Below are 17,823 nucleotides of genomic sequence, written 5' to 3' on the forward strand. Positions count from 1 at the left end.
CTCTGCCCCGAACCCCCTCCCGGAGCTCAGCGGGTCCGGGGGTGTCGGTGCTCGGGAGCCCGGGGGGTGCCGGCCCTCAAAGGCCCCCCAGCCCCGCGGTCCGCTCCCCGGGTGGGTGTTCCCCTCTCGAGGGGGGCGGAGAGAGGCAGGCCGGGGCAGAGGCAGGTTTGGGAAGGCCACCTCCCCTGGCTTTCCGACTGCCCCCGCCAGGCAGTGTCCCCGCCGCACCCCGGCCGGGGGTGGGTCCGCACGCCCGGGGGAGGTCGGCTCGGGGCTCCTCATCAGCGTGCCCGAGGCAGGGCTGGTTTTGCCAGGAGTATGTGAGAACCCCTACGGAGAGACACCCTCCCATCACTCCCCAAAACCTGCTGTGTCATCACGCCCCGAAGCAGAGGCAGCCCCCCAAAAGCGAATGGGGGGTGTGTTCCCTTACCTGAGCGCTAGCCCGGGGGAGCCACGCAGAGCGGGGGTTCTGTATTCGGCTCGTGTTCTCCCGCCGTGTCCCGCAGCAGAAACTTCCTCCGGCCGGGGCCGGGGTCGGTGCGGGGGAGCCGGGCTGGGCCGGGGGGACCCCGCGGCCGGGGAGAGCCGCACACCCCGGGCCGTGTTTATATGTAGAAAGAAGGGTAATTTGAGTGCTTATACCAAGAACCGGGGTTGTTAAGTTTGCAGGCAGACAGCTAAACGGTGCCAAGTGCGGGCAGGGAGGGGGGTGCGGGGGGGAGGCTGGGGGTGTGTAAGAAATAAAGAGCAATTGTCAGAAGCGAACAAAAGGCGGAGGATGGAAAGGAGCTGGGAATCCCAGGGCAGAGCCCCTCGGCGTGGACTTGAACTTGGGCTTTGACACCGTCTGCCAGGCGGAGAGCCGCTTCGGGCCGAGCGAGGCGGGCTGCGGGGGGAGAGACAACAGCCCCGGCAACGCAGAGAGGGGGAATTACCCCCTCCAAACACCCACCTTGGACGCGGCGGGGGGGCACTCTGCTTCAGAATGCGACTGATCCGGGGAATAACCCAGACGGGCTGAGACCCGACGGGCTCAGCGCACCTCCCGGTGCAGAGCGGGGCGGCGGCGGGGGGACCCCGTCGGGGCTGGCCGGGGCCAGACGGTCGGGGGGGCCGCCCGGTTCTCACAGTCTGCGCCCGAGCCTGGATTCTCTGCACGTCCCGGCCGGTCCCCCCTTTGCTACTATTCAGCACTTAATTGAACATTAATGGCAGCTGGGGATGAGGTCATTGGAGCCGGCTTTTCTCACACATTTTTCATGCAAATCCGCTAAACTCTAAACAAATTTGAATAAAACCCCCTTTGTGCAGGCCCTCCATGGTGTTTTTCCACGGGCCGCTCCGCCTGTCTCCGCACACTTCATCCGGGGAGGGGGGAGCGGCGGGGAGATGAGGGGGTGTGGGGGGGGGTCTCTGCTCGGGCCTGGAGCAGCAGGCAGACCCAAAGAGGCTGCGTCCTCTGCGAGGCTCTCAAGCTCAGATCGCCCCCAGGATGCCCACTGCACCAGCAGGGCCCTGCACTGTGCCATCACCTCCACTTGCAGCCCCCCTACACACCAGTTCCCCCAGTAATATCCATTAGCAACACCAGTTCCCCCTGTAACACCTCCTCAGCACCAGTTCGCCCCCAGTAGCGTCAGTTCTCCTCCAACTCACGCTACTCCCCCACAGCAATACCAGCCCCCCGAGCACCATCAGCCTCTCAGCTACCCAAATTCCTCCCAGTACCGCCAGTGTCCCCACCCAGCACCCCTTGCTGCACTTGGCAATCATTGCCTCTCTGTGAGGTGGTTTTTGGGTGCTCAGGGCTGCACAGGGTAAGAGCACGCAGACCCCCCCCGGCCCCCCTGCTCCGCAGCCCCTGCGCAGCCCCCATTAGCATCCCCGCGCCCGGCCCCCTGCCCAGCCTTGAACTTGGCCATGCCGGGCTGCGCTCCTTCTGCCTGCCTGGGCTCGCACAATGCCGGCCTTGACCCATTGTTTGCTTTTTTCGGATTTCAGCTGGGAAAGCGGCCACCTCGCGCAGCCTGCCCCAAGCACGCCGGGAGCGGGGCACAATGGGGAACCCTGCTCTGCAGGCAGAAGGGCTCCAAATCATTTGAGAGACATATTCATTATATTCTTTCACGGGGGTCTGTTTGCATTGGGTTTAGCGGTTACTTCCCAGACGGGGTTCAGACCAAATAAAGATCATTGAGCGGCGAGGGATTCGCTGGGGCTTTCAGGGAAATGTGCCTGATGCGGGGCACGGCGCAGCCCGGCTGCCTGGCCCTCGGCTGCTCCCGCTTCCCTCCTGATTTGCCCGGGTTTATTTTGTGCCCATTGCCTCCTCCATCTCGAGACTGCACCAAATCACACGCTCGCTTTTGCAAAAGAGTGAGTTTATTTTCAACAGTGCATGGGGTTGGGAGGGTTTGAATGGGAGAGAATTACAGGCAGTACATTTCTCTTACAGGAACAGAGAGGGTGCAGTACAACAGCAGCAGGGCTGCCTGGCCTGGAAAAGCTCGTGGTCCTCTGGGGCCCAAGCACAGTGCGTTTGGGAAGGCTGCGCTCCCACAGCTCCACAGACCCAGGGATCAAGAGCAGCAAGGGCCGAGCTCTGCTCCATGAGCAAAGCTAGGGGCTGAAAGTTCCCTCCAAACTTCACACAGCTGGTATTTCACCAGGTGAGACAGTGACTGGCTCAGGTCTGTCTGCCTAAGCACTTTGGTCCTGCCCTGGGGTATTGAGGGCACTGAAGGCAAAATACAGGAGTGATGTGGGATGATCCCTTGGCTCCCTGTGTTGCCCTGGCTCCCTCCCCATGGCTGCACCGCTGTGTTTTGAAGTGATGCCGAAATCCAGTGTGTTCATGGGACAAAGCTGTCTCCTCTCTGGGGCCAGTGATGAAGCAGGTTGGGACCCTCCTGGAGAAACTCAGAGAAGTCAGATGGCAAGTCCAGGTGGTAACCAACTGGAAGAAGGAACCCACAGTCTTCAAAAGTCCCCTGTCCACTCACTGGGATCTAGGAAGGAAAGAAAAACAATGGAGTGGTTATAATCTCTGTCAGAGAAATGGTCCAGTAGTGCTTGGCTGAGAACAGACCAACTTGTCCCTGGTGGAGCAGAACTCCAATCCTCTTTTCCTCCCCACCAAACATTTCTCGTGGTTCTGGACCACCTTACCATCTTCCTTACTGGGAAAACTGTAGTCCCCAGGATGCCAAGCTTCCCCTGCACCCTCCTCAATCCCCTACCTCTGCTTGCCCCGCACACCGCCAGCCAGGGGAGGGCTCACGGCTTGTCCTTCCTCCCTAGGCTTTGGGGCATGGGATTACTCTGCATGTCAGAGCCACTAAAGGCACAGCCCTCTGATGTTTTAATCTTCCTGTTAACTTTCCCTGCCCTCGACGCCCTTGCCTGACTGGAGAAAGTGACACCAAGCCACCGAGCTGGAGCCGAAGCTGTGACGCTCAGCCAAAGTCCCCTTCCCGTGCTTTGCCCCACACATCTCGCACCTTGCAGCACATTCTCCTCCCTTTTTCCTGATTTTTTTCATCTATTTTCTTTAAACTTTATCCGCGTTGAGTGTGTATTCCCTAGCCTCCAAACCAGTCCCATCCTTTTTCTATCTTCCCTTTGCTTTGCCCATAAACTGTTACACTGGAAGGAGTAAAGACTAATATAACAAATCCTTGAGTACACTTGCAAAAGGAACCATCAGCTGGCTAATTTATTCTTTTTATTGCACCAAATTGTAATTTTATAAAATATTGCAAATTTTATAAAATATTTGCAGGCCCATTTTAAGAGATAAATCTTCTGTGTGGCTCTCTAATGAGCCGCCCTGGGAGTAGCCGGCATGTGATCTGCTGTAGGTCGCAGCGCGACGTTCCCAGGCTGTGACTGGATGAACCACCGTAACTCTTTGAACTGTGCAAATACTCTGCACTCTGGGGTCCAGGCTGCAATTTTCATGGGTATTTTTTCTCTCTCTTAAAAATAGATCTTCTGTAACCCCTTTATTGCAATATTCATAAAGCACTTGATGGAAATCCAAGGAAAATCCCTTCCCTTCTGCAACTTTGAAGCAAGCCTAAAACTTAAGAGAGGCAGAGGCCAAACCCACCCCATGTGGTTGGGTTTGGTGCTGAGAGGACAGACCCCATGCTGCATGTGTTTAGGGAGACCCAGGCTGCAAAAAGCCAAGGCTCAGCACTTCTTTATCCTGTGTGAGATTAGGAGTCATCCCAAACATTCCTCCAAGCCTGGAAAGGATGTTGAGGTCAGGACAGATGAGATCTGAATGATGGTGGTTGCTTTCACAAGCCCAGGACAGGAGGAGGCAGCTGAACCCTTGTTCTCACCAGGGGAAAGCCTTTACCTGGCAGGTACAGTCCCCTGTCCTGGCAGGGACAGTCCCTGCCCTCTGCAGGGATAGGCTGAGCTTGCTTTGGCCTACAGGGAAACTCCTCTGTAGTGTGGACAGAGGGGATGCTCGCTGGTACCAGACACCAACCCAGCCTCAAATCACCCACTGCCTGCCTGGTGGGTTTGAGACTCCTGGCACTCAGTTACTGAGGGTAGGAGGGATTGGACCAACCCAACTGACTCGACATAAGCTTCAGGAAAAGTCAAATCTCATGCATGCACTTCCTCACTGGGCAGAGTTCAGCCTTGCACTGAGGGTCCCTGCAAAAATAGGGCTTCACCAGGACCCAGTTCCAGCCCCAACACTGCCTTCCCTCCCCAGTGCCCCGAACAGGAAAAACATCCCTCTCTGCATGGATTTACTGTCTTTTTTTTTTTTTTTTTTTTTTTTTTAGGGAAAAAAAAAATTTAAAATTAAAACCAGATTTACTGTCCTTTTTTTTTTTTTTTTTTAAGCTGAATAAACAATTGAAATTATAGCACAGCCTCTGCCCCAACACTTGCTCCTGTGTCTCCTTGTGCCCTTACAAAGCCAGCACTGAGGTTTATATGCTGATAAACTGCCCTGCCACAGCAATTCTGGGCGGTGGGAAGAGAAAAAAAAACCCCTCAAATAATGGTAAATGGATGCAGAACGCTCTGCCTAATCAGATTCCTGTCCCCTATTGAGGCCAGGAAGGAGGGACCCCGCTCCTCCCCTGCCCTCAGCCCAGCCTCCGCTTCACCGGCTCACACGGAGAAACTTTCTGGACAATTTAATCTCGACAGGGTGTTACTTAGAAAAACCTTTTTCACTGTCAATTTTTTTCCCCCCTCCCTTCCCCCCCCCCCCTTTTTTTTTTCTTCCCTCCCACCCTTGATTGAATTTTGCAAGCCCCTGATATCTTTCTTTTTTGTAGGGATGCACGCTGCTTATGCAAATACCAGCCTTTCATACCAGCCTCCCTGGCTCAAGCCCTCCAACTTGAATGTGACCAAAAGCTGTGCTCTCCCCTGCTAACTCCTTAGCACAATTACACCTCCATTCTGCTCCAGGGGCCCGGGGAGGGGGAAAAAAAAATCATTTTAAACTAATAACACGTGCTGTTTGCTTTGGATAATTACAAGGGAGCTTCGGCTTCTAAGAGCTATGAAATATTCTGTTCAGCGGGGCGGGAGGGAGGCTCCGTGTTCCGCCTACGCCGCGAGTTTTATCTCCTGACGGAGATGCTCGCGCGGCCTCTCGAGGCTCCCTCCATCTCGTGCTCATCCTCTGCACCTGGGCAAGCATTTACATTTCCTACGGAGCAACTTCTCCGTGCTTTGGGCTACAGGAGAGAGGAGAAGGCGCCTGACATTTTCCTTATCTCAAGTTACAATTTCCTGCAAGCATCAAGATAATAAAACATCGGAGATGGGCAAGATGAGCGAAATGAATGCGGCGGCTGAGCCTCCCGCAGCAGCGCGGGAAGGGCCGGGGAGAAAGGACACCCGGGGGATGCGGCTGCTCCGCTGGCTCTCGTTTGCATCGTGGCCCTGACGTTATTGTCCTCCTGCCTTGTCTGCTGGGGAAGTTTATGTGGAGGGCTTTTGCTGGGGCGAGGAGGAGGAGGGGAGTTTTCCCCAAAAGCACCCAGGAATCTGTCAAAAGAGGGACAGAAAAGAGAAGAAGAAGAAGAAGAAGGGAGACAGAGAGTGGGAACGTCAAGGACCCCTGACTAATGAATAGCAAGTTTGCCCTTGAACCTCCCTGGGCTTTGCCATTCCCAGGCTCCAAACAAGGGCTGATGCATGCTTGGGCCCAGCTGCAGGGGGACCGGGCTATGGTTCATCTCAGACACTTTGACAGCCCGGGCCTTTTCCCCACATAGCTCAGACTCGCCTAACTACTCCCCTGGCAACAGCTCAGTGCAGGAACCTGCGCTGAGGCCCTGCCTGCTGCATACAGAAGTACGAGGAGGAGGAGGGGAGCCGCTGGGAGAAATTAGCTAGAGACTGGCTTAACCCATCAAATGCTGGGCAGGCGTTGCCAGCCCCAGCACCCTTTGCTCAGCCCCAGCACCCTCCACGCACCCCTGGGTGCTCACTGGCCAGTATCTGCAGCAGAGCTGGAGAGGGGCAGGGGTGGGTTAGACGTGCAGAATCGCCGTGTATCACAAATCCCACGACCTGCTGCTTCACCATGACCCAGTGCCTTGGACCTCGTGAGGAAGGTTCTCATGGTGCCAGGGATGTGGGAGGGAGCCAAAGCAGCCAGCTGGAAAAGGCCACCGGACACTGAGAGGAAAGGGCATGGCCTCTCCCTGGTGTGGTGGGACAGGGCATCCCTCCCTGCCAGCCAAAATGAGGGCAGGGGCTGGATGAGAGGCACAAACTTGCCCTGGATGCTCTTTCTGCATTGCAGATCAAAGGCTGAGGACGAGCTGGCCTTAGGGGTCTGCACTGAATGGCTGGAGAGAACAGGCACAGCACCCGGCGGCTCTAAAATGCGACCCAGAAACGTTCCCACATCCCAGCCCCATATAAATCAAGGGGGGAAAAAAGGGGGAGCTCCATCCCAGCCTCTGTTTTTACAGAGCATCTTTCATGTGCAGCCCCTGAGAGAGGGCTTTGCCGAGCTTGTTAAGGATGGCTCCTGCGCCAGGCAGAGAGGGGGACGCACCATATGGAGAGGAGAAAAAGAAAAGGGGACACTGAAAATGGAAAATTATGCAAAGCAGGAGGAGAGGCACTGGGGGAAAGGGGGGAGGGAGGCAGCAAGGAGGTGGGGGATGGGGAGACAGGAGGCTGGAAGTGAGCCCTGACTTGGGGAACACCATTAGCTGGCACTGGGGCTGCAGGAGGAACAGAAGTTTCCTGTGACCAGGTGCAGGACAGCGCTTTGTACCCTTGGGTGCTGTCACTGGAGGGCAGCTCTCCAGCCTGGCCTTCCCTGAGAGGGTCTGGGCTGTGCCAGGGCGATGCCCAGCTGGACTGTGGTGGGTGCACTCTGTTTCTGGAGCTGTGCCGCACTGGGAGACACAGCAAAATGGGGTCTGTGGTTCACTTCAAAGGTGTCCTGAGGACCTCCGTTACTATAGCAATGAGGGTGCAAGCAAACATTTTGGTCTTTTGGACAAGAGTTTTGCTTGTCTCAATCACAAAAACCAGATTCACACGCCAGAGTATTGTAAGAAAAGGCTCTGATCAACAGCAATGATAGTAAGGGCCCAAACTGCTCTTGGGCCTCAGCTGCCCGTGCAGTGAAGGTGGATGCTTGGGTGGGTGAAAGGAGAATCCAAATTCAACTGCCAGAGCTCTTCCCTTCCCCTTGGACCCTGCAGAGTCCTGGTGCTGCAGGGTGAGCTGCAGGCCCAGGGCAGCTCAGGGATGCTGCGCAGGCATTCCAGTCCAGGCTTGTGTTACTGCCCAGCTTGTGCTCAAACTCCAGCATTGGCCTAATGTGGCATTTGGAGAAATGACTCAGGTCTTCCCAAGCCAGGTGTAGAGCTTCTTTTCCCTATCCTGAAAACACTGGCCACCTTTGGGGAAACACCCACTTTGTCACTGTGACAGCTTCTTTTTCCCAAAGCCGCTCTGTGCCGCAAACTTGTGGCACTCTGCTGCCTCCCTGTCATGGGCCAAGACCACCTTGCACATCCTCACTGGGTGCAAGCCCCCTTCTCCAGCCCTTCTTCCACCCAGCAAGGAAATCCACCCACACCCGTGCTTGGCGACTCCTGCTTTGTCCCCTCCGTGCCATTCCCATCTCCCTGTTCAGTGGCTTTTGTTCAGAGCAGCCAGTGTTTTTCCTTCACTCTCCTCAGCATTGCTCGACACCCAGGAACACAAACTGCTCCTGGCTCCCATCTCTCATGGCTCTTGGCCCTGTCACAGCCTTTGATCTCACACTCCTATCTGCCACACTGCTCCCTTTTCTAGCTCCTGTTCGTTTCATCAGGAAACCTTCCCTTGCTGCATCCCAAATGGATCTCTCCATTAAACCCATACTTCCCTCCATTTACCATTGGTTAATTTACCTTCAGTCCCTAGACCCTCATTTCAGGCAGGGTGGGGAGGATTCCTGTGAGGCCAGTGCACGAGAGGGGCTGGTGCAGAGACAGACGTGGGCCTGTGCCTGCAGAGATGGGCACGCCTGCCCTGGCATACACGTGTTCTGCCTGCACATGCCAACACCTACACATTCCTGCCCACGTTCCCGCTGCCACATCCAAGGCTGTGGGATTTCAAGGGGAGCTCTTGCTCTCCAATGGGGCACAGGCATTATCTGCACAGCACTGCTGCAGGTTGGGATTTGGGCTGTTTGGTCTTACAGACACTAGACTAAAAAGATGCTGTACCCATTTAGTTTCTTCAAGAACCATGCCCTGGAGTAAGGCTACATGTGTTGGCCAGATCCTCAGTAAAGCCCTGGAATAAGCTGTAGGCACTGAAGAAGATTCATCTAAGCAGCACACAAAGAAAAATAGCAAAAAATAAAGTTCATGGGGGCACATGAAAAACAGAGCTTCCACCCACAGAGCAGCTGTGTGGGGCTCTGGAGACAGGCAGGCAACGTGGGAGATGTTTCAGAGCTTGCTCTCAAAATGATACATGTGCAACCACTTCCCTTCTTCAACCACTGGAGGTACACTGAGCTACCTGCCCTGCAGAGACACATTTCAATCTTCAGGCACAGGACTTTGTCCTGGGCTGCTTTAAGGCTGGCTGGCCCTTGTGGCAGCATGATGCAAAAAAGAGATGTACCTTCGTGGGAGAGGAAGAAGAGGGATGTGCTCTACCCCCTGGTATTCTGACACAGACGAGGAACTGCCCCTCCATGAACAAACCCAGGCAGAGGGGCTGTTTGGTGTTCTCACTGTAAATTCCCACCCACTGGGAATGGGTGGTGTGGGGAGAGCAGATGGGATTCAGGGTGTCCTTTGGATCAGGCTGGCCTCAGCTGCTGTGCTGGAAGCTGAAGCGTTTCCAGGGAGGATATGGCAAGAACAGTGAGTCCTGCCCAAGTGACGGTCCAAAGCGCTGGCACTTCGTCCTGATTCAACCTCGCCCCAGATTCCCGCCCTTGGCTCACATCCAGGTTTCTTTCTCCTTGACCCATCTCCATCAAAAGAAGCGCTGTTACGAGGCTCTGCTCTGAGTTTCTAGTCTACAAATAGAAGCAAAGCAGCACCTGCTCCAGAGCTGAACATTTCCACTAAACCCTATTTTGATGCCTGTCCCGGCCAAAGAAATCTTTTGGGACCGTGTCACTTGTATGAGATGTTAAATATTTCAACCTCCAGCAATACAAGGCACTGATATGATACTGAACTACACAATTGCTGTATGTCCCTGCACTTCCACCTTGGCTGCAGAGATGCACCACAAAGGCTCATCTCCAGCAAATATTTCTCTGGACAGGGACAGGGAGTTGGCTGCCTTGAGTGCTGGGGCCGATGTGTTTATCGGGCAGCAAAGCTGGCCCTGCCATCTCTCCCGGGGAAGCTGTGCCATGGGAGCTGCTAAAACAGCATTTCATTTCCAAACAGGGCCCCAGAGACCTCTTGTGTGAAGGATTCAACAGAGCGAGGCGGGGTAGAGCAGAACAAGGAGACACAACCCCAGGCTAAAAACAAGGCAGACCCCAGGTTTGATAGACCTTATTGCTCTGCACCAGGGTTCGGGCTGGCCTGTCCCCTTGAATCAGTGCCAATCTCTCCTGGGCCACAACTGATAGGGAAACACCGAATTGGGATTTTTTTTCACCTCCTTCTTCCCCCATTTTCCCTCCCCTAACTCCTTTTCCGCATCATAAGCAAAGTCCTAATAAAGCTCCCATCCCCACTGCCAGCCCTGCACCATGCTCCCAGCAGAAAAGAGATGCAAAGCCACGCTTGGAATCTGATTCCCCGGCTTTAAACGCTGCTCTGCCAGCAAAGTGCGACTTGAAAGCTCCCCTGTCACAGTTACAAAGCTCCGAACAGCCCTTCCTCGGATAATCACGCTTATCTCCAGATTAAGAAAGAGAGACCTGCAGCTGAGGCTGGTCACATGGGCTGGGATGTGGGCAAATCTCTTTTAAACAATCCCCATATAGCTGTGACCTCCACCGCAGCCCAAATACACCGTCCCTCGGTCCCACTCGAAAACCAGCTCTGGAGACATGACAGAGCATGTGAGAGGAGACTGGGCTGGGGATGGGGGGCGGAGGGAAACCACGGGGGAGGAGTGAGAAAGCAACGGAGGAGAGGAGGGTGAGAAAGACGGAAGGAGAAATAAGTAAAGGGAGGATGTGGGAGAGGAATAGGATGTGGTGGAGAGGGAGGAAAAGTGCATGAATGGAGGGGGAGGATGATGAAGGACAGGGAGGTCTCTGCTGCTCTTCCTGTTGGGGATTAGTTGTCCCTGCACTGTCCTCAGTTTAACTCTTCCCACTCTGTCCCCGACTGGCAGCCTAGCCTGATTACGTGACTCCAGCTGTGCCAAGCAGCCTTGGCAGGGAGAGCACGTTACCTACTTTGCTGCCACAGATTCATTAAGAGGCTTTGCTTGTGTGGGAATAGTCATCCCAACGGGGAAAGGGAAAAAAACCCTTCTGCAGATCAACCTGGCGAGGAGCTCTGACAAAGCGGTTTCCACAGCCCTGCCCAGAGTTTGGGAGCAGAATTAAGGAGAGATAGGGATGTGCAAACAGGAGAGGAGGGCACAGGGGTGGCAGGTCGGCTGGAAGGGGTCCTTAGCATGGCCACTGCTCAGAGATGAGGCACCAGACAGGGATGGAACTGCAAGCCCTTTGCAGGGTGCTGGTGCCTGGTTCTTCTTTGTGATTAAAGGCCACCTTGCATCTGGGTCAGGCATGGATGACACATTCACCCTCTGCGTAAATGAAAGGTCTGAGCAACCGCAGAGCGACTTTTTCCAACAGCAGGTTCCCCTCTTACATCCATGTGGGATTAACACAATTACTTTGCAATGGAGGAGCCCAAACAGCTCTGAAACGGGCACAGGGGCTGCACCTCTCTGAGGATGCCCACTTTCTGCTGGTACTGATTGGGGTTTCCAGCCGTGGCCACCGGCTGCAGCCCGCCGGGGGGACGGCAGTGCTGCCTCTCCAGCTGCTCATTATTCACCCTGCGCAATTAGGCACCGCTGATAAGTCACACGAAATTGCCTTTGTTCTCCAACTGGAAGACCTGCATTTCATGGGAATCCCTTTTTTCCTGCACATTACTGATGAGCTGCCCACGGTACCTACTGCTGGAGTGGCAGTGAGGATTTTGGGGCACTCTTTGGGCTGGCCCTCATAGACATCCTGTGCAGGTTGATGGGGAGGTGTAGCCTGGCCCTGCCTGTGCTTCTGGACTTCTCTGAGCACAAAGGAGAGCTGCTCCTCCTGCAGCCCACCAGGGACTTGTCAGCTCTCCTCCAGGCAGGTGGCTTTGTCGCTTCCTGGCTACTCTACCATCTCTCCTTGTCATTTCCCACCTTCCCTCCCAGTAGCAGAGGAAAACCCAGTGCAGATGCAAAGTCAGTAGGGAAAGAGGCGTCAGCCTTACCCAACCCAAACCCTGCCGATGCCAAGAGCCACCTTACCTTGTTCATGACCTTCCCCTTCCTCCCCAGCCAGCCCATCAGCAGTAAACCCCATGCCCTGCTGCTTGGACCAAGCATCTCAGGCTCCCTGCAGGGCCAGCCCTGCTCCATTGCATATCAGCTCCTGCTCTCCTTTCCTTCACTGTACCAGAACCCAAGTATGGAAGAGAAGGCAAAGCAAACTGGAGCCAACGCGAAGCTGGGTGCTACCAAGCTCCACAGGAGGCAAGCTGTGCTCCAGTAAACTTCCAAAAATGACCTCTGCTTCAGAGCAGCCTTGTGCCATGTAAATAGCTGTTCTTTCAGCATCTGGCAGCTGCTCAGATGGGACCACAGGGAGAAAAGACATCTTGGCCCATTCAAGAGTTTCTTCCCATTCTGCTCAAGAAATGTATGTTGGCTCTTAAGTCTTGTTGATTTAAGGGAAAGGATGCAAAATTAATTTAGACAGGAAATTAATTAGATGTGAACTGATGTTTACATCCCTACACATACAATGAATTCTTGTGTGAACCTACAGAATGCAGATGGATGGATGGATGAATGATAACAGCAGTCTAGGAATGACATTATGTGCTGGTCCATACGCTGGGGATGTAGAAAGACTTTTCTCTGCATTGCTAATTAATAACTCTATCCTGAGCAAATGTTGATAAATCCTTTATAGAGCATGTTATCTCTGTCTCTCCAACTCCTGTTCTGCATTTCTATTTGCCTGTTTCCACTGCTCCACCCCTGGCACCCACACGCTTCACTTCCCTCCCATATTTTGTAACTGGTAGCAGATTTGACTCCCTTTCTGGAGAAAGAGGCGGAGGTTTTGTTACTGGGGCTTTGTGTGAGTGATTGCATGTGTATGTGTATATACAAAGATGGATACAAATCCATTGGAAATAAACACCTTTTAAGGGACTTGAGAGAAAGACACACAGGGCAGAGGAGAAGAAAGAGCCTACAGACCCTCAGCCAGACAATCAGCCAAGATGAAGAGAAAGACCCAGTGAACCAAAAAAAGCCTCAGTTCTCTTTTAAACTCTCCATGATTTGCAAGGAAAGCAGCAGATCCCATCGCTGGGAAGCCGAGCTCTGGCGATGTAACCCTCACCCCTTCTCCCAGCCCCGCACAGCTCAATTACCCCAGGCTGCCAGGCTGCACTGAGCACACCCCCACCACCCCGCATCTCCCCCGCCGCCGAGACAGCTTTCACCAATGGAAGGAGTACAAATATATTCATTGGCACCTTATCAGACATGCATGCAAAACTAATTAACATGGGGAGACATGCAAGCTGCCACCCAGCCACAAATACACACCCACGAGCATGCACACACACACGCACGCATGCACAAGGCAACCCTTGTCTAGGGGGGACATTCAAAAGGCTTTGTCACTAATTTAGGCATCTGTCTCAGTCTGGTCTGGTCCTCCTGGCTAGGCTGGAGTTGTGGTTTTTTTCCCACTCTGTTTGACAATGCTGGGAACATGCCCGGAGACCCCTCATTCAAATCACCCCTTGACAATGGTCTCATTGTGTGAGCATATAGAAAAGGGAAAGGATGGGGGAGAAGATGTGGAAGGGGGGGTAAGGAATTAAAATGTGAACCCAAGGAAGTGTTTACTAACACAAGCCTCGCAGCTGCCCCGTCTCTCCTCCACCCCCTTCTTCCGCCCCCGGCCGTTCCAATGGCCCAGCTTGTCCCCAGTTCCAAGCGGGCAGCAGGATGTCGGGACAGCAGAGTGGGCGCAGGGCTGCACAGAGGTGCACAGAGAGCAGGCAGGCTGAAGGGATGAAGCCTCAGGGCATTCAAGTCTTCGGCAGCAGGGGGGCAGGTACAGGTTAGAGAAGAGAAGATAGAGCCAGAGATGCCTCGGAGAGGATTAGGGACTTAAAATGTCCTGGGAAGGACATCTTCATGGAGGAGCAAGAGATTTATTGGTATAACCACTCCAAGGCTTTTTCCGGCAGGAACAAAAAGTGCTTAAACCTGGCCTCGTGGATTTAGAGCAAGTGAGCAGCCTCGCTGCACAGTTTGGACTGCTCTCTTTGGTGCTGCAGCCAGACATGGTACAGCAAGAAAAGAAAGGGGGGGAAGCAGCGGGGTGTTGGAGCTGGGGGCTCAGAGGATGGACCCGACTCCCTTCAGGACCCCACTGTCTGCCTACTGCTAGTTATTAAATACCAGGAGGAGAAAAAAAAAATAGGGAAAAACGCCCCAATGCCCTGACCACTCCCAGGCACGCCTGGGGAAGGAAATAGCGAAGGTGCAGATGGGGGTGTTCGCCCCCAGCCCCACCGCGCTTGGCTGGCCTTGGCAGGCTCCGTTCAGCTGGAAATGCCCAAGAGCCAGCAGAGCAAAGGGAACGAGAGCTGGGGAGGGGGAGAAGACGATGACAACGTTTTCCATATATGCAAATGCATCCACACAAGATACCCAGAGGGAGACAAAACAAAGAGACCTCAAAGAGGCTGGCTCTGAGACCCGCACAAAGCCAGATACCTCCGCACACCTACGGTGCTTGCACGTGAGGACCTGTGCAATGCAAGATGCAGTGCTGCCCAGAGGTTACCCCCCAATCTGAGCAGATACCAGCCTAAAGAAAGCCTGGTGGAGGAGCCCAGTGAAAGCTGCAAAGACAAATGCCACAATCCCACATCCTCCTACACAAACAGGTGCACCTTAGGAGTACAAAACTATTCCTGTCCTTTAGCTTAGTCAGAGAAGAGAAAAGCTGCGATGCAAACCCACATGAGCCCTGTCTTGGTGGGCAGAGGTAGCTCAGCTCCCCCGACATTGCTCCTGCAGGCAGATCCACCCCCTAGACCTTTGTGTGATTTCCATAAGAGGAAAGCTAGGAAATTCCTGGACACTACTAAACAAGGCCGGTCAAAATGTCACACAGAAACCCAAGAATGTACATAAGGCAAAACCAAAAGTCACCTGTGCAAACATTTCTGCTTAAAAAAGAGAAATTACTGCAAGGTAAGCAAATCTGTGCTTTTTATCCAAACAAGTGGTTGTGAGCAGTTTTATTGCCACATTCCTGTGCCCCAATACACAGGGATAAGTACTCGACACACAGTGACACGCAGGGACTCGGGGACAGAGCTGTTGTTTTAATAGGGCAATGAAGACAGCGAATGAAATAAAACCCTACAGAGATCAGCTTGCAGAACTCAAGGCTGAGAAAATCTATTTGATGGTAAAAGGAAACAAGGACACTCATGCTTCTGCTCTCATTTCCATGCTGTAAATTTGGGCAGCTTTTACTGAACGCAATTAAATCCTCACTTAGGATTTAACCTGGTGAAGCTGAGGGCAGACCTTGCTACAAAGACCCACCTCTGAGCTCTTCCCCTCAACTTGCTCTGCAGAGGCCAGCAGGATTTGTGAGAAAACTGAGTGCAAAAGCAAGGGAATTCATAGATCCCTGCCAGTGTGGCCATTTCAAAGCCCCCTTCAGCTCTGTCTTGCCTGTTCTCTCCTTCCCCAGTGATTTGCTGCTTTGCTCATGGAGCTTTGGCTTCAGGGAACAGTCAGTACCAGCCTGGCAAGCACAGAGACTCAATGGTATTTGGGCATCTCCTTCCCTTTGCCTCTAATGGGAACTGAAAACCTCAGCAAAGCCCCAGCACATCCATTCCCTGCCTCTGGTGGCTGATCCTTCCTTTCCAAAACTGCTAGGGTCCCAGTGGGGATCCCATGCAAGACTTTTGCAAGAAACCCTGCAAGACCCTCTGTTATCAACACCGCTTTGACTATTCTTTACATTTCCTTTTATTTCAAGACAGGGCATTTCAAAGTCTTTTGCCCAACAGCACAGTTTGACACACTGAGTTTCCCAAGAAACAAGGAATAGAACTCCTCACCTACTTGTATCACACAGGTAAAGTCACCTCAGGGCTGTGATCTCAAATCCATATACGCTTTTCCCCATGGACGTTGAGAGCTGTAAATCTCAACATTTCATTAAATAGATCACTCAGAACAGATTGCCTCACAACACAACTTCTCGGCTGGCCACTACCCACGAGCAGATGATTTTACATGACATTTATTCATGCAAATTGCCGAGGCTGTAGTCTAGTTACCCAGCAAGAGCATAAAAAATTACGGTTTAGATGCATAAATGCTGGCACCATGAGAGAAGACACGATGAGACTGGAAACACATCTCTGGGTTTCACATAGAGTGCAACAAAACTTAGAGGGAGTCCTCATCAGGTGGGGGTTTATGAGGAATTACCCCCCCAAAATCATCCAGGGGAGACAGAGAAAGGCATGTGCAAGGCTGCAAGGGCTACAGAGAAATTAACTTCTCCTGCTGCATGTGCAGGAACCTGCCATGGGGAGAGCACACGCAACATTTTACGTCACTCACAAAGCCTACTCTGTCCAATAAAGTGGGGAAGTAAAACAAAGCATGAAATCCAGGCATAAATTAGCATCCCTCTAGCCTAGCTTTATTTGTGCTGCTGCTGCTGTGGATTAGCATCTAGCTGGCTGACAGGCTGATAGGCAGACAGAAACAGGGAGAAATAAAAAAAAAAAAAGAAAATCAGTGGGTGTCTTTTTTTCTCTATGGTTCCTGGGATGTCTGCCTTCAAAGTGCAGGCAGTGTTCATCCCTTTAGGACCCGAATTTTTCCATCTTCCTGTGAGAGCAATAGGCTCTGCAGGAAAGCAAATCCCCCTGAGATATTTGTGCCTGCACCCTGTGGAGCCGGCACCCGTCATCTAAGGCAAGCCCGGTGTGAACCCGTCACATCCTCAGCCAGCATCCCCCCGGCATCCACAGCTCCTCTGCAGAGAGCCACAGGACAGCTATGCTGTGGGGCTGGGAGACCTTGAGGATAGCACCTTGCCACAGGCACACACAGGGAGTAGACACCTCGGGATTAGCTCTGGATCATGTTCACCATCGCTTGGGGCAGCTGCTGCCTTCACTGCTTGCAGCCACGGCTGGGTTTGGTACCTGATCCCAGATGACATGACCGGGATCTCACGCCGGCATCTCCTCTCAGTTTGTGTCAGAAATGTGTCACTGCCTGCTCCTCGGGCAGGAGGACCTGCAGAGAGCTTCCATCGGGCTGACACACAGCCTCCCTCTCCTCAGGGCTGCGTGGCAAAATGAGTGGTCGTCACCAGAGACATCCCTTCTCTCAGGGCTTGGTGGCCTCGTGCCCACCCGCCCTTTCCAAGCACAGCCATGAAAACATAGCACTAAAGAGGTGCCAGTCTTGACAGCCACCACTCCAGTCCTTCCCAAACCAGCCCTGGCAAAGCAGCCTTTCTGCCCTAGCAACTTCATGCAGCAGAGAGGAGCTGGGAAGCTCCTCAGTGTGGCACTTGTGCACAAACTGGGGGAACAACAGCAGTAAACTTGACTGTGGTAAAAGCAAACTGCAAAGCCCATTTCCACCCTCACTGAGCCATTCAGAGTTTGACTGGGCTCTCAGGTCGCAGGAGATTTCTAGTCCTTGCCTGTCTTTTAAGGAGCCAAACACAGAGCACAGTTTTTAGGCTATGGAAATCAAATTTTCAGCCGCTTTTCAAAGGTGGCCTAGAAAACACAGACTAATTCTGCACAGCCATAAAGCAAGTCCCTCAGGAGTACAGCATGCAGTTCAAACACCCCTGTGTCCCTCTGCCTGCCACCATGACTCCCCCTGAATGGGTCTGATCAGGGGATGGAAGTATGAAAACTCCCCAAGATGCAGAGAATCCCTCCTTGGCAGAGCCCTTGCAGCTCTCAGCCCCTCAGCCAAGTGCACTGGCCCTGCTGATCACCAGTGCCACAATCCCAGTAGATTGGTACCGCCTTTGGAGCACGGAACAGGCAAAGCCTTTCTTGC

The 17,823-nt window shown here is 53.4% G+C and overlaps 1 long non-coding RNA gene across 1 annotated transcript in view; it reads right to left on the reverse strand.

The window, feature by feature from the left end:
- Positions 1-2,367: 2,367 nt before the first annotated feature.
- The window catches only part of LOC121343552, a 35,806-nt gene continuing 20,350 nt past the window's right edge, over positions 2,368-17,823 (reverse strand). Inside the window, exon 4 of the long non-coding RNA XR_005953721.1 lies at positions 2,368-3,011. This is a non-coding gene — a long non-coding RNA (uncharacterized LOC121343552). The remainder of the gene's footprint in view (positions 3,012-17,823) is intronic.

This window comes from Onychostruthus taczanowskii, unplaced genomic scaffold, assembly GCF_017590055.1.
Source record: "Onychostruthus taczanowskii isolate IOZ18803 unplaced genomic scaffold, ASM1759005v1 scaffold6, whole genome shotgun sequence".
Lineage (NCBI taxonomy): Eukaryota > Metazoa > Chordata > Aves > Passeriformes > Passeridae > Onychostruthus > Onychostruthus taczanowskii.